This window comes from Haemaphysalis longicornis, unplaced genomic scaffold (assembly GCF_048455015.1).
Source record: "Haemaphysalis longicornis isolate Haplotype H1 unplaced genomic scaffold, Haemaphysalis longicornis Haplotype H1 scaffold_7, whole genome shotgun sequence".
Lineage (NCBI taxonomy): Eukaryota > Metazoa > Arthropoda > Arachnida > Ixodida > Ixodidae > Haemaphysalis > Haemaphysalis longicornis.
Genome location: NW_027526422.1, coordinates 104,148,363 through 104,165,344, shown reverse-complemented (window position 1 = coordinate 104,165,344; position 16,982 = coordinate 104,148,363). Strand labels below are relative to the sequence as shown.

The 16,982-nt window shown below is 46.3% G+C and overlaps 1 protein-coding gene and 1 long non-coding RNA gene across 2 annotated transcripts in view; one reads left to right on the top strand and one right to left on the bottom strand.

The window, feature by feature from the left end:
- The window catches only part of LOC144144733 (uncharacterized), a 41,812-nt gene that overhangs the window by 3,496 nt on the left and 21,334 nt on the right, over positions 1-16,982 (top strand). The gene's annotated exons all lie outside the window — the stretch shown is intronic.
- Positions 1-16,982, bottom strand: part of LOC144144732 (monocarboxylate transporter 12-like) — a 32,653-nt gene that overhangs the window by 15,089 nt on the left and 582 nt on the right. The window lies entirely within an intron of this gene.

Genomic DNA, 16,982 nt, shown 5'->3' with positions numbered 1-16,982 from the left:
CCGTCGCCGTCTTCATCAGTCGCTTCGGTCGAATCACTGTCATCACTACCTGATGGAGGCACACAGTTTTCTTTCTTACGGAAATCATGATCGCTTTTGCGAATTGCACCCCCGTTGGACGCACACAAGAAGGAAGTGGTCGTGCCCCTCAGCGAGAGCACGCACGTCAAAACGCTCTGGAATCAAGAAAGACCATGCTGAACAATGTGCTACACCTTAGTACAAAAAGAAGAAAACTTCAACGAAGTTCACTTATCCTTTCAAAGGACACTGAAGTGATTTGTAAACATTGCGGGATTACTAGCGCAAATTGTAGTCAGGAGTCCACAGGCCATGTTTCGCCCACTCTGAGTGCGGTTGCGCGAATTTATTTAGTAGAAAAATCAATTTGAAAATGCTGTCCTGCTCTCTGCATCCTCGCCCATTTTCTGTGGCATTTTCGTGTGACGTCAGGAGGAGATGACTTGGCTTGACTGCGCTACTGCACGGCTCGCCGACCTTCCGACACAGTCCGCCGGCCCAGCGTTTAGTCCGCCGGCCGCCGAGGAGTCCCCGCAATTCGTTGGCTCAGTTCAAACTAAGCCACGACACGTTTGTGAATTGAAAAATGCGCGTTTCTTTAGTTTGTTAGTTTGTACACTGTATCAAGCTCCAAGTGCCGGTCGCTCCACACAAGCGCTGCACAAGAGCGAGTGCAACGCTTCGCTGGCTGGTACGCTAGCAGGAAAATCTAATGCCACTAGAAGGCGGGAGAATTCTCCGAAGCCAATGTAGGTACTAAGGAAATAAAATCAACTGAAACTTTTACCGTGCATTATAAAACCAGGGAGCAGGAAGCACTTTTTTGCACTGGATGAACAAGCACAGCGGTCAGCAGCACGACTACGCATCTGAGAACGCTTTTCCGTCTAAGAAATGCAATTGCTAGACGTGAAATACTGCGAAAATTTGGGGGACGCTTACGGTACGACCACTATACAACAAATAGTCCCCTGAGCTGCTTGAAATGCTAGAAATAAATAAAAGTGTAAACTGGTTATACATTGTATGCTTTATATTTCCATCGCTGGCAGCGTTGGCCGGTGGCCTGGTGGCTTGGAGTGCTAAGCATATTATTTTGAAAGTTGCAAGTTTGAATCTCGAGGATACATTCTCTTTTTTGTAAGTTATTTTTTCCGTTTTCGGCTGATGTCTTCTATACTGAGTTAATCATCTGGGGCCGTAACGTTCACTGCTTCACGAACGAGTTCGCAGAACGCGCGCAGCCTGACACCGACGCGCTTGCGAGTTCTCTTTGGCGTGTTGTTGCCATCAGAACAGACTTGTTGCGGACAGAGGGCACAGGCCAGAATCAGAATACCCTTGGCCTGGTGCGAACACGCTTTTTACGATACAGGAACGAGTGATGCAAGCTCCAAATATGGGGTAAAAGCGCATGGCATTTGAGCATCTGCGGTGATGCGGAGGGCGTTCATCCACTGCGTGGGCCTCGGCTAGTGATTGCTACGATTCCAAGCTGTCCTGGGAGGCTTATCTTAGGCATTTTACAGACGACAACATTCTAGAAGCGCGGTATGACTATTACGGAGGTATCGAGAATGCCCATCCAACGATAACGTCGGATGTCAAGCACGTTGTTTTGCAGAACAGAAACCGAAACTTGTTTGAATGCTAATCGTGGGCATCGTCCAATCACGCTGCATCTCCTCCTGTCGTCACAGCGTTTAGTTGGTGCGGCCGCCGCAGACCGCGCATGGTAGTTATTCTTCTTTCGAGCTTTATAAAATAATTACCGACTTGTCAACCGGTTAAACGATGAAAAGTGTGTTAATCTGAGCCGGTCTACGCAGTGCAAGCAAAAACGAAATGCACTTCAGTGTCCCTTTAAGAGATGACACGTCATGTATGCAAAAGATGCAGGCGCACCGGAGTGAGAAAAACCGTGAAATTCAACCTTTAACTACCATGTCGGGCATAACCCGACAACGGACCGCTGAAGCCGGTTTGCGTTGTGGACCACAAATGGTTAGCCCCTGTCAATATGGTTTTAACGAACGGAAATTCAGAGCTAGCCTTAACTCATGTTCTTAATACGCCTCTACACACGATCGCCGTACTCCTATATCCAAACATAAAACAGCTTTGCATACTGCCGAATATAAATTTCTACGGCTAAACCCACAACTATGGTTTTATAGAAAAACTGTTGAGCTATTCTCAAGTTACTTACATAATACTTCTGTTCTTGGCTTGGTTCTAAGGCCCGTATATTTTCTTTCATACATCAGCGATTTTCTATCTATCATAAAGTATTCACCACGTCTAATGCAAGGAGGATTATATAGCATTAATTTTAACCGGTGACAGTGCATTATAATTAAAGTAGGAAGTAAAGCACGGACGTACTTTACGTACTTTACGTACGTCCGGACGTCCGGACGTTTTGGCATGGCGTAGCGACATTCAGGTGATAATAAATATAAAGAATACACAATGTTTTATTCTAGGATACCGGAAATAAATCGATTGACACACAGGCTACAAAATAGGCCATGACACACAGGAAACGGACAGATAGAACCCTTTTTCGCCAGGTACTTGGGTGTGTATATTGAGCCTAACATGAACTGGAAAAATAAAGTTGAAGCTGATGTTCCAAGTTAGCACATATATGCCGCATTATACCGGAAGCGAGTGGACGCTCCACGTTCGTTCCGGGATTTCGGTTATACAATTCTACAGAATCGGTGGGCATGCATATGCTACTCATCTGGAGCCTGTAATCCTACTGCTGGAACGAGCCCGTTGAAACGACATATTTTGCATTTACTTGCCTAAGTAAGCCTTTATTGAAAGGGATCCTGCAACACTTTTTTCAACTTTTTTGAAAACTGAAATGGTTGCCGGCCGTAGTCACCCAACACACCCAGTACTTAGATTAGCGGCTCGCAAAGTACCTCAGCCAAAAATTGCTGCTCTCTGCTAATCAGATAACTTGGAAACTCGTTCAAAAGATTTTTCTCTCTTTCCCGGTCTTGACGTTCTTCGACGGCCCAAATTACGTCACTGAGGCCAAGTAGCGGCTCTTGGCCGGTTTTCCTTGCAGTTGCAGCAATGAACGCTCTTCAATAGCAACTTTAAAAATAAAGCCACAAAAACAAAGCGGAAACCGATGGCGTATCTGGTGCGACGAGCAAATCATGCAGTGCCGCTCCATGCTGGCAATAACTGTAGCTTTCGCAGTGCTTCCAGACGCGCAGGAAAGAGTAAAAGCGTTTATCGAAAGTGTTGCAGGGTCCCTTTAATGAGCTGGCATATCACCTTTTGGTTTCATGTATGCGATAGCAGGCCTGTGCAACACTTCTGATAAATGCTTCACTGTTTAATTCATGTCTGGGAGGATTGTCAAAGCTATAGTTATCAGTTGCACGTAGCTGCACTGCGTGAAAGCTGGAGCGCTCAATGCACGCCAAGCCTCCGGAAAAGAAAAATCTTCTGGGAAAATTTTCAAGTTATCAGGTGGGCATAGAGCCGCAATTTTCGGCTGAGGGACTCTGTGATTCCTAAAAAAGTTGACAAACTGTTTCAGGATCCCTTTAAAATTGGACCAAACAATTCCGCAAGGGTTACACTGAATAATCTCCTGTCTGAAATTATTTTAGTAGCTTTTGAAAAGCGCATAAGGGGTGGCAAATAACCACTACAAACTACCTGTATATGGGGTATTTGAGAAGGATTAATTTATTTCAATTGTGCTTTCACGCTGATTAGCAGTCACAGACATGCTAAATGTTACCGAATTTCTCACCATTCATTAAGCAGTGTTTGTATGAGAAACATGGCGTTTCTTGCCGCTGAGTAGGACCTGCTTCATGCACTTAAGCTATAAGCAATGCGTTAAGAAAAGCGCGTCTTTGTCGTTTGGTAGAGGCGAAATTCCATTCCCCCGTGGGTACAAGCCCACCACTTCCGGCGCACCCAGCGCCACCTGCTAGTCCCCTCTCACTCTCTCCATCGTCATTTTTGCGACATTTTCGTCCCCTTTCGGTAACTATAGCTGAGATGATCTTCCAATCGGTTTTGTTTGGCGAACACAGACGCTAATAGCGGGAACGCGCATGCCGCCCACGCAATTCGTACTTTTACAATTACAACTCACAGATTTGCACCACAGTACTTAGTACATGCCTATAACACATTGTTCTAAACGAAGGCCACAACCGTTTGGCCATGTTCCCCTTTATTCAGCCAGAACCATCCAGCAGCGGTGACTCACTTCCTGCCACCGAAGGGAGTGGATGCGGAGTCATGAGCACAGTTGGAGCGGCGATAGCGGTCCAGTGTAGCCCCAGCAACAGGGTCAAAGAGAATGTTGGCAACGAGTTTCACGTTATTCCTCCTCAGCTGCCGAAAGCACAAATGGCTTCAAAGGAGTACCGGCACAAATTTTTTCTCTTACGTTTTTTTCCTGCTATGGGTGCGTACCAATCCGGTAATCATAGAATGGCGCCCTAGATGGTTGACCGCAGCGTAAATCATTTACAACTTCATTTACTCGCGTGAGTTTCGGTTTCCACAAACCCAACCCCGAGGCGGACGCCATGACAGGACGGCACCCCTGGCGTCGCTGTTCTCGTCGCACCACGGCCGGTCTGGACGCATGCGCTAGAGCGAGTGAGCGCGTCCAGACCGGTTGTTGCCACACGCGCCCATGCAGCATGGCGTCACTCCCCCGTTTTGACTCCTTTCTCTTGTTATGCGCTCTGCGCATCATGGGCCCCATTCGCTCTATTTTTTTTTTCTTTTACTTAACTTTATTTCGCGTTCTTTTCTTTATTTTCATTGCATGCAATTTTTTATTTAACTTTTGTTTTCTCTCTATTGTTGCTTTCCCGAGCTCTCGCATTTACTTCACTGCATTGTAATCAGCCCCATCTGGCGTAGCAAGCACTGCCGCTAGCAGAGCTGACCTTTCCATCCCACATTAAAGTGTTCTCTCTCTCTCTCCCAAAACTGCGACGTGTTACACAAGGCGGAGCAGGGCGCGTCAACAGCAGCCAGCCAACAGCAGGTAACGTCACGGGAGCCCTGACGTCGGTAGTGTGGGGCACGGCGCATAGGACGACTATCAACGCGTCACGCTGGTGCCGCTGTAGAGTGTCTGTTCTGAATTTTTTCGTACGTGCAAAGATTACAATTACTTTAAGATATGTTATATTGAAAAGGTACTATTGAAACCTTCTGGGAGATATCTCCATATACAAAGGAAGCATTTTACATACATGTTATCTCAGCTTTGAGTTTCGTGTCAACACACCTTTAAAAGGGCCATGAGTGCACAATATACGAGTTCGTTTTAAGTGCGAATGCACTTCTTAAGCGAGCCTGAATCGTCCGCCGCCGTCGTCCGCATAGCAACAGCTGCGGGTGCGCGCGCTCCTCGTCTTCCCTAGCAACGGGGGGAGATGGGCGCGCGCTACTTTCCTCCTCCTCTCTCCGCTCAGTGACTGCGGGTGTTGGGCGCCTCCTCTCCACTTCGGGCGGGAGAGCGGGAGGGCATTCGCACTTGCACACTCCCTCCCTCGGGGAAGTGCGAGGGAATTTTATTCAAGAGATTTGGTGTTTTCTTGTACCCCCCGCACTGTCCGGCAGCGAACAATGCTTTCTTCACTGCGAAATTGAACATTTTCTGCCAAAATTTTATTTCTCTGGCTGAATTGTAGATTTCGTGACGTTAGCCATGACGTATACAGTGCATATACCATAAACAAAAGGTAGTGTGTTGACCGCAGTGGCCGCCGTCCCACAGACGCCCCGTTTAGTTAGCCTGTTTATAATCCGCGTTCCTGTTAGGTGCAGATATACTGCTTAAGGACCACTGTTCACCCCCAGCTTCTGCCAGATTTGCACACTTGCCGTATTTTAGATGCAGAGCATCTGATTCACTCGCCTTGTCCCTCCGGCGTCGTCGTCGTCGTTGTCGTCGGCGTTGTCCACACCTCCCCCATTCTCCTCGCCGCGCCAGCTGCGCTCTCCGCCGCTCACCCCCCTCCTCTCCGATAGCGAACACTCTCTCGCGAGGGGCATTGGATTGGATTCGATTGGATTGGCTTGGATTGTATTGGCTTGGCTTGGCTTGGATTGGATTTGGATTGGATTGGATTAAAGTGGATTGTGTTGGATTGTGTTGCGTCATAGCCGCGGCAGACGCGCTGAGGCCGGCGCATGTGCAGTGCTCTCTCTTCCGCGGTTTCCTCTCCTTCGGGCGCGCTGCGCATATAACCGGTGTGCCGTTCTCCGGCGAAGCAACATCCACGCTTGGCTCAAACACCTAGAGTCCACGCCGCTTTACAAGTACGCCAACGTCGTCATCGACTGGGACCGGCTTATGCAGTCCCCTCAACGTTATGCGCGCTATAAAACGCGGTCCCTTCGGCGCTCCGCCTATGCGTCGCATCTACACAGGGGTTCCCGCGAGGGGAGGTGGAAGTTTTCTTTTTGTTAATGTTGATAGTAATCGTTTCGTGAAACATCAGGTATGACTCGACAAGCAGAGTCACAAGTTGTCCTGCCGCCTATGTAAGTTGGCCAGTGTCGTGTCAGAGAAGCCCAATGCGCTTGGTGGCTGTGTTTAGGCAGTATCGACCCGCAAAGTTCCGCATCACCTGCTTCCTATTGTTATTCAAACATTAGACATCATATATTCTCTGATAGGCGACGCAGACGTGCCATGACCCGTCTTTATTTTAAACCAATAACACCGGCACTGCGCAGGGACTTGAAAACGCTCGAAACACACCGCTCTGCAACATCAACATCTATCGCACTTGTTCATTGGTAAACCTGCTCTCAAATAGGAAAACGCGGTAAGGCTTTTGTCGTATGGGCCGGGCTGCCCCAGTATGAATTGAATGGTGGGTCTGTCTGGGCGGTATTGACAAGCATCGATGCTTTCGGCCGAAGTCAAATACGCCTGAGTATCGCGCAAGCACTGCAACCAACGCATGACGTTTTTCTGGTTCAAGGGATTCGTCGGTCATACTTTGCAACTTGGAAGGGCCCACCGTGCAGGGATTAGTGGATGGACTCACCACTTCCGACAAAACTGTCACTGACATGGAAGCACACTCGATGATTTCGTACTCCCACGCGGTAGTACGGTGGGTTCAGTGGAATAGTTCATAGTCCACAAGGAGGTTCATTACTGGATTATTTCAACAACAGATCAAGGCGCCAGAACATTTTACTTTGCACAGTGGGGAGGAATTGACTCAGGAAAAGCTTCAAATATATCCATACGAGTTCCCACGCAAAGGACTGACACAAATTGGGCTGCAAGGGCCGGCATGACGGTGTCGCTCAATACGCAGAGGGCGCTAGTATCGCTACAACAGATCTCAATAAGGGCAGATAGAGCTGGCCCGTACACATCCATCTCCCCGTTACGACAGTCAACTCCCGCACCACACTGCTTGAAGAAGTCTAGAGCTAAAATAACATTGTGCTTTTACCGCGGCAGAACTGCAAACTCTTCTTTGAATATGAAAAAGTGTTTGGCTAAAAAACTGGTGTAAAAATGAAAAAAGGGTGTTCGTGGGAACACCCTAAATACGAAGGGTGTAAGGTTTCTTAGCACATTAAAATAAGGGTTTGGGCAGTGGAGCTACTTGTGACGATGTGGATGGGCCGAGAGCGCAGCATGATATACAGACACATTCAGCACGCACCAGTCACACTTGAACCTCAAATTAATTGAGCAAGAAAACCAACGGGTTGCATGGGGAGAGCGAGTACATTCTTAGAAAAATACATCTGCTCTTCTTGCTTTTATAGCCAGCTGGGGAACGTACTCCGAAGAGCTTGTAACAAAAACCAGATATTTTAGAGCTAATTTCGCACTTATGCATCTTAATGTGAGCTTAAACCGGTCGGATTTCCGAAAAGGTTTTAATCGGGAGGTAGTGATGATGTTCAATAATTCATTATATTTTATTAAATACGAAACACCTAGTCCACACCATTTCAGCACCCGCCAAGAAAGCTGTTCATTATTTCAGCACATTGTTTCCCGGAAAGTTGTAAAGCTATAATTAGGGTGTTGAAAATTCAGAAAAAGAAAAACGTGAAAGACGACCATCTAAGAAAAAAGGGTGTCAAAGACCTTCAAATTCGTAGGTACAGTAATCGCTCGTAAACTCGAACTCAGATATCTAGTTCGTTAAGTCGAAACTTTTTTCGCCGTGCATTTACCTCTCATAGGAGCAATGTATTTGCCCCATTTTATATGGATACGTTTTTTGGGGGAGAGATCACGGATACGACAAAATGCTATCAGAGATGACACAAGCAAAGTCCGCTACTGACAGATTGTAAAGTCTCCGTTCTAACGCTTAGCTCCCACTACGCGCCAAACACGGTCGTGAATGCGAATTTTACGCTTTACGAGGCCGATGTTCCCGTTCCCGGGATGCTGTCCGACGCCTACACCGCGGAGAGAGCTGTGGACGATGCAGCTAATCGTGAGGACGAAGACGAGCCTCGAGAAGTGTTTTGAATGACAGAAACAACAGAGATGCGGCGCCTGTTTCGCAACAAGGTGGAATGTAGATCTGTCGGCAGACATTTGATGCGATGCACGGAACAGCTCGAGAACGCCAGGTGCGAACGCGAAACAGGCGAGCGTCGCGCAGTTCTTTCTCCCGCAACAATAACATTCGTTTTTTTCCTGCGAACATTTTTGCCGTTATTACGAAAGCTTCCTTGTGCAGTGCAGCTTTTGTTATCATCATTACCTCTAATTTCAGTGGCCCTGCCACCGATTTGAGGCATTTTGCTTAACAGAAAATCCCCCTTATCTCGAAATTTTCAGGGGATTTCAAGACTTCCAGTTAACGAAGGATTACTGTGTTTTATACCCGTTTATACGGGTGGACTGAACACTATCTACAAGTGGAGGGATGTTTCGCATCTCAGGATGTTTAAAATAATATGAATTGGCATAATTTATTACCAGTGGAGCTGTTTACGCTTGAGCTAGGTTCGGGGGCGTTAGAAAAAAAAGAACAAAAAAAAAAGAACTGCGCCGCCTGTAAAGGGTGCACCACCGCAGATCGTATTATAACAGTGAAGCCAGCTTTCAAGTCTGAGTGAGAGCACAAGGAGCGCATGCGTATGCGCACCTCTTACTACACCATTTTAAAGGTAATAGTATTTTTGAGATATTAAACGCAAAAAATTGGTGCAGTTTGCCCTGGTGGTGCATGGCTCAAGAAACAGCGAAGCTTGGGGTCGACCTAGCTTGTTTCCCCCTTGGATCCGCTGTCAGTGTGGGGGGCACACTGGAACAGCCTCGTAAAATCTCGCTAAACTTGGCCTCACCTCTCAGCACTTAGCCTAGCCTAGCAGGAACATCGCAAAACGTAACAAAACCCAGCAGAGCCTTGCTAACGACATGCCACGGAAGCTACAGCAAGCGACACGCACTTCGCCCAGTGGTTTTGCGCTCTGGTGTAAGTGCGACTATCGCTTGTTTTCGTACTTCCTCCGGCCCTCAAAGCGGCGCCCCAATCCAAAGAAATAAGTACTTGCACGGCGCTACCGCTTCAAAACGACCGGCTGTCGTTTTAGTGAATTCCTCCTAAGCAAAATTTCTTTAAGAGCTCAACTATGCGTGCTAAACCCAACTAAGCAGTAGTAATGTATGCATTTTTGGTGATATAAATATTAATATTGATTTATTAACACGTTGCGCTACCTACACATGCTTGCTGACCATGGTATTGAGCATCTTATATCTGTAGCAGCCCGGGAAGAATTTAAAATTGACCAACTTTCGAAGAGCTGCATTGATCATGCAGTCCGAACAAGTGAACTTTCGTCCGTCGCGGCGGCTGTGACTACGCAGAAGTCAGCAGACCACTATTTTATTATGTGTGTACTAGCGAAGGACACTACCGCTGCAAAATTAAGAACACCATAATCATGCGACATCAATTTTTGACATGAAACAATTTGACAGAACCGCCGCCTTGTTGTATTGAAACGCTTTTACTTTGAATAATAACTCTAAAACTGCCTACGACAACTTCGTTAGGACAAAACAATTTAAAAGAAGAGTGTAAAAGAATTGTATACGTTGAAAAGCGAAAACCCGAATGCCAGTGGCTGACATCTAATATTTTGGCAGCTATTAAGGAAAAGCACGCGCTTTGGTTGAGATGCGGCAAAGCCTCGAACAATACTAATGTTCGCTCTGAATTTTGCACAGCAAGAAACAGAGCAACCGCGCTCATACGTGCGTCAAAAAGGCAGTTCTGAGATTACCGTCATAATACTGCTAAAACTGGGTCTGTGGTTACTCAGCTACGCGGAAATCAAAGGAGATCTATTTTAGATACGATAGAATGTAACTTTGGTGGTTTGTGTGCGTTCTTGGCTGATGACTTTAACCGTGCTTTCTGCGTTGACTGCTCCACTGTGCCTCCTAATAGTCATTTCGGAGGAATACCTTGTCAAGCATTTTCCGCTTTTCGTCCTTCAATTACCGAGCTAGACATAGTTTAGACTGTATCAAACCTCAAACATAACAAAAGTGCAGGATTATATAACATTTACATTGGCGACATCTTCAGGAACTTTGCCGCGTTGGAACATGCACTGTTATTTATACTTAATGGCATTACGGACGATGTGGGCTACCACGTACTTCATAACGGGTGCGCATCGTTCCACTCTATAAAAGAGGAACTAAACATAACACTTCCAACTACCGTCGTATCACTTTTTGCATATCACAGATGTTATAAAAACATGTACATGCTGTCATGAATTGGTTCTTTCTGGTTCACGATTTATTAAATAGGCAGCAAAACGGTTTTATTTTCGGCTGGGTTACGAAATCACCTCTTGAAAACCTATCTGATCTATTGCATGATACATTTGAAAAAAAAGAAGTAGCCTTTGGTCTCTTCCTTGATATAAAAAAAGGCTTTCAATACTGTGAACCATGAGATTTTGTGCAGTAACTAGTATAGTTACGGTTTTCGCTTACCATCTTTATCTTTCTTACGTGACTGCACGTCTACACGTTCCACAAATTCTGTCTTGGGCGTGAGTAGAGTGAACGGAGTACCCCAGGGCTCTGTTTAATGGCCACTTTTATTTACGTTTATCTTAATGATATTGTTGACTTGATCGCATCTTCTCAAATATTTCAGTGCGCAGACGATACTTTGCTTGTGTCTAGCAATACCAATTACTACACCAGTTTTCAGAACTTCAGAAAGTAGCTGTAACGCTGAGTGATTGGTTCGAAGCAGACGTAATTAAAGTTAGCCCTCAAAAAAGTAAACTGATATGATTTCGAAACCTCCATAAGGTACTAGCAAATAATGATTCTGTTTATCTGCACACGTCCAAATGGGCAACTTTCTCTTGCCGCCATATAACGCGGTTACCTAGGTAAAATATCTCGGTGTGCTCATTTACGGTGAGCTATCCTGGAATACACACATAGGATGTATCTGCAAGAGATTACTAGGCGTTGCGTGTTCACCGTGAAATGCAAATGTATTTCTGCCCTTCTCAATCATAAGGTTATTGGCCCAAGCTTTAAAATAGAGTATCCCCTGTTCTGGCATGTGCTGTTTCTTTTTTCAATTGTTCTTCCACATAGAAAAAGATGAATTATCACATTTTTAAAAATACTGCAAAAAGTGTCCTTTAAAAAGCTACTCGAGATGGATCAATCAGCGTCCCTAAATCAGCAGGATTGCTTAGTTTTGGCAACGTGTTTAAACAATGTGTAATCATAAAGCATTTTTGGGAAAATGAACACAAGGTTTGTAACACGAAATATTTACCTCTGCGGCATGTGTATTATTATGTGATACCAAGAATTTAAACACACCACGGGAGAGCCATACGATCGTGGTATGTCCCAGCATATTTGAATGGGCTTACAGATGATCTGTTTTTGATAACTTCGGGAGAGCTGAGAGCGCCCACACTTTCTTCTTAGGACAGCTGAGCTCAAGTGCTCATCAACGTTTCATTATGTAGCACCTTTGTGTCTTGTTTTTTCTGCGTGTTATATTTGTATTTCCTCTAAACGTACCTCAGGTGTTCTTGTTTGGTATATTCTCTGACGTGCTATAACGGCACGTTGCACGCAATCAGTCTCTGGAACTATCCCTGCTGGGGGGTATTCGCCGCTCGAGCCAACTGATGGCTTAGACTTGTCCGCGACTTTATTACTTTACATTGATGAGTTAAATAAATCTTATCCCATCTTATCCAGCCAAGCCTCTAGGTGTTTAAATAGGACCGAAAACGCAGATACAATGCGTGAATATCTCTGGCTGAGGGAAAAGAGCAATATCAACCACGTAAACATACACATCGATGCCTTGATTTACCGGAATCAAACTCATTACAATATTATACCCAACGGGAGTCAGAAGAGACCCATAAGGAACATCTTGGCTGTGCCTGTATATATTAGAGAACAGGCCTTGCTGCGAACAAAATAATTTTCTATGCGACAAAATTTCTTGTCCACAAAAGTGTAGTCTGGAAATACAGTTTGATCATGTTAAAAAGAATTTAGTATTCAACGCTATTATAAGCTTTGGGAATATCCAGGGTAATGAAGATACCAACTTCTTTACGTTGGCGTACCAACTGAATACGACTCTCCAAATAAATTTGGGCAGAACATATGGAGGGGCCAGGCCTCAGTGCTATCTTTTTGGGTCTCCAGATGTTCTCGCGTTGTAATACCTTTTGAATTCGACATAGCAAAATTCTTTCTACTGGTTTTACTAAATTCTACGTGAGCAAAATAGCTATAATATTGTGTAGCGCATGTTTTGGAGCTTGTTTTTTAAGGAGGGGAACGATTTTTCCGGTGCCAGTCAAATTGGCCCCCCGAATGCTGTTTGGAATGGTTAACTAGATACAGTAGGGAGTCTGCATACTCGTTGAACAAAAGTTTCAGCATTTAGGCTGTAATGCCGCCAGGTCCAGGAGGCGCATCGGGGACACAAAGCAATCCTCCCTCGAGCTCATACAGAGTCACCTGAAATTATTTCTGACCAAGTCCCGTAAGGACGAGTAGCAACGCTGAAGGGAGACGTGCATGCAAGCCTTGCGATATCAGTTTAAGAAAAGCTTGTGTTTCATACGGGCACTTGATAATCCAGTCAATGTTTTGCTCGGAAGGGGCCACTTTACAATTGAGCAGAAATCTAAACAGGGTACTCTTTTTCGGTGGGTCTGATAGTAAAACAAAACAGTGCGACTTATACTCTTTTGCTTTACCGATAGCCCGCTTAAATATTGCGCTGATGAATGTAAAACTACTAAAATTCCCGAGGCACTGGTAGTGAGGCAGTCTCTTGCACGCAGCATTCTACGTCTGTGTAAACATGTGCACTCATCGTTGCACCACGAACTATGCGTGTCCCTAGTTGGCGAGTATGCGACTTTAGATCTCACTACTGCATCCCTAATCAAATTTAAAACCTCCTCGACCATATGCTTTTCTTCAACTTGGGCCATTGTACACAGGGAAGCGCGCAATTCCTTACCAGAGTGATTCGTATTTACGAACGAGTGTATTTTGTGGTTGGGAGTACGCGCAGGGCACAGAATTTCAAAAAGCACAGGAACATGATCAGTATTGGTGGCAGCTGAGATTGTTTCCCACTTCTCTACCAGTCCTGAGTTTGAAAGAGTCAAGTGCACAACCAAGCGGGATGGACCCCTAACGCAGGTTGCCGCGCCAGAGTTGTAGCATGCCAGGTTGCTGTATCCAGTACATTCCCACAACCGCCGACCGCATGCATCTGTGTGAAAGCCCCAGGTGAAGTGGTGAGAGTTCAAATCACCTGCTAAAAACAGTGGTGTTAGCAGGAAGCGAGAGCAGCGGCCAGTGGTCTCGTAGTTATTACCCAGGTGGAAGGTACGCATTTATTAAAGACAAGGGAGCAGTATTACAATAAAGAAGTCAATCCTTAGCATTTCCCAGTCACTTGTCGACAACGTCAACGAACTACACACGCCCTGTCGCAAAATGTGTCCGAAATTATTTTAAGCAAACAAACATCCGCTACACCTTGGCCATCCAAGCAAAACGGGCGAAAGTTACGTACAGCGAAATATTTTGGAGGATTTAGCCACGTTTCCTGAAGCAGAGTGATATGTAATGATGGCTTAGAAATTTGTTAAGAAAGAACAGGGGACGCAGAGATCACAGAGCGGCATTTCGAGTGCAGGACTCGGATCCGCCCTGTGCTGACTCAAGCCCTGCCGAAGCAATTGTCTGTTTCAAAATGTGTCCAGAACCCGAAGTCCCAGTTAAGCCTTCTTTAGTTCTAGATTTAGGTCCATGGCTGTTTCAGCCTCTGCGTGAGAGACATTCCTCTTGTTTTTGAATTCCGAAGTTGCAAGACTTAGCCCTGTTTCCAAAGATCAATCATTGGAGGAGTGGGGAACCTGAGGAGCATACGCGGGGCACCAGAAGACTGGGGGCCTGGGTGGTGTATCTCGGCTTCTAGTTGCACTCAGTTGTATGCAAGGAGGCGCTGGCTCCAGAAGATTTCTTCTACTGACCATCCTGAACTGATGGCGTAGCGGTTGTTAGGAGAGGAGACGCTGAATTGACGTTCGCAATATGGGAGTGAGTGGAAGCAGGAGGACAGGAAAAGCCTATATAAACACTGAAAGCCTGGACATCAGGCCTGACGCTGAGACATTGTTGGAACCAGCGGCTCCACACGCTTTTCCGTAGCCGCGTTCATCATGCTTTCAAAGTAGTCTCCGCGCAGAGGTTCTGTTTGGAAGTAACACCTGCTTAGCTACCGGGCGTTTTTTGACAACAGCTACAGCTTCTTCGCGCGAGCACCGGCGTTTTTCAATAATTTATACAATGCTGTCTTCTTGCACGTGTTCCCCGCAGCTTAGAGAGTAGGCCGGGTGAGCCTCTCCACACACGTCACATTTTACAGCTCCACAGCACTGTGTGCCCCTGTCCTTTTCTCCAGACGTAAGGCATCGAGCCGGTGACCTGCAGCCCCTCTGAGTGTGTCTGTAGTTCCAGTGCTCGCGGCACTGAAACGGTAGACGTTTGACGGGTTCAACATGGAACAGAAGCGGCCACACTTTCATTTCTGAAGGGCATCAGCGTCCCGCAGAAGTGACAATGTCACATTCAGTGGGAACCCTGGGCGCGTTCACTACTACCGATTGCAACGGTGGACTGAAATGGCGTCAGCCATTGAAAATTGCTCGAGCACCTCCGGAGGAGTCAGGGAAGTGCTGACACCATGTGTCAATCCCTTGGTGCTTGCAATATGCGTAGTATAAAGGTGTTTACCAAAATTGATGTGAACATGGTGCCAGCAAGCAGATCCACGATGCTTTCTGTCAGAGGACCAGCACAAGATTCATGCGCAATGGCCTCTCTTAGATTGTTTTTGATGTACTGCGGATTCTTCCAGCCAATGAAGCTGTCGTTGGAAGGTACCACGACCACAGAAATGCTTCTCACGTCGCCACTGATAAACTCCGCCAGCGGAAGTTTCTGCGTAAGAAGAGGTACCGACGAAGGTGGCGAGCCCCGGCCCGGAGAGTCCAAATTCTTAGCTTTTCGGTGATCACTGCATCGCCGGCGTAGCCACAAAAAATGGGGGGAAACCAAGTGGACTATAGAAATAGAAGCAGTAATTAAAATACTGAACTTTCAATTGAGCGGCCCAGAACCTGACATCGCTGACATCGCGGGTGATGTCATCGCTCACAAGAACCTGACCTCGCGGCTGACAGCGTCGATCAGCTGATGCTGGTCTGATATATTTTCGCGTACTCTAAAAGATTAATCTTTAAACGAATGTAATATCAGTAACCAATAAAAATAAAAAAACAGCAGAAAAATAATAGAGATCCTCCGAGCTTGCATTGGATTTTTTCAGTCACGTAAGCACTTTCGCTGGGAGTGATCCTTACTTTTGTTCGAGGGAACAAGTCTGCATTATAAGGCTAGTATTAACACTCCAAGACCGTTATAACGGAGTTGAAGTGGAGCCGTAATTATTTCGTTATATCCGTTATTTTATTATATCATTTATAACAGTTTGGGGTAATGGATGCTCAGTCGGATGCACAACTACAAGCATGCAAACAAGAAAACCACCTCGCCGCCCACTGTACTGCTACGCGACCACGCATGCGACGGAAATTGAATAGAAGAGGAATATTTTGCTTGCTCAATGAGCCCACTGCCTGGAAAAGACATAGCTGGAAAAAAGTCCGTGATGGTTTTCTGTTTCGGACGTCGCAAGCGAAGGGCTTCCTTTTCAGCGGCGGCCACCATGTTGATGACTTTTGCGCCGTCAACATTGGCGCCGAACAAATGACGTGGAAGGACAACCATATCGAATACCTGCGACGACATTGGCACGTCGAACATCTGTGCATGGGTGACCACGGCGTGTTCGTGGTCGCTTGTGTCGGTTTGTCCGGTGAAATCAGCGGCAATAGCATCCGTCCGTCGCTTGCGCCGCTTCTCACAGCCGACACGTTACCCGCCCGCCCGCTCACTCTCCGCCCCGCTAGCTGAGCGGTGAGGCAGGTTCGCTCGGCGATGCGTGGCGTGGCCGCGCATGGCGAAGCCGTGCATGGCCCGTCACATTGATGCGGAGTTTAACGTTTTAGATAGCCGCACCGAAAAAGTGTTGAACTCCGACGAATACGTAACGCACCGTGGTCGCTTTTTTTTGGGGGGGAGGCGGTGGAAGAGGGGAAATGGGCGGGTGGAGAGAAGAATATTATAGCTCGTTCTATATACTGACAAGTATATTTGACTTCGATAGAACGAGGTTTCAAATTCATCGTTCTCTATGGAGATTTCAAGAGAAATTTCATTTACTTCGCTATGGCCATTAGTTCGTTAAATCACGTTACGTTATAGCGAGGTTCGAGTA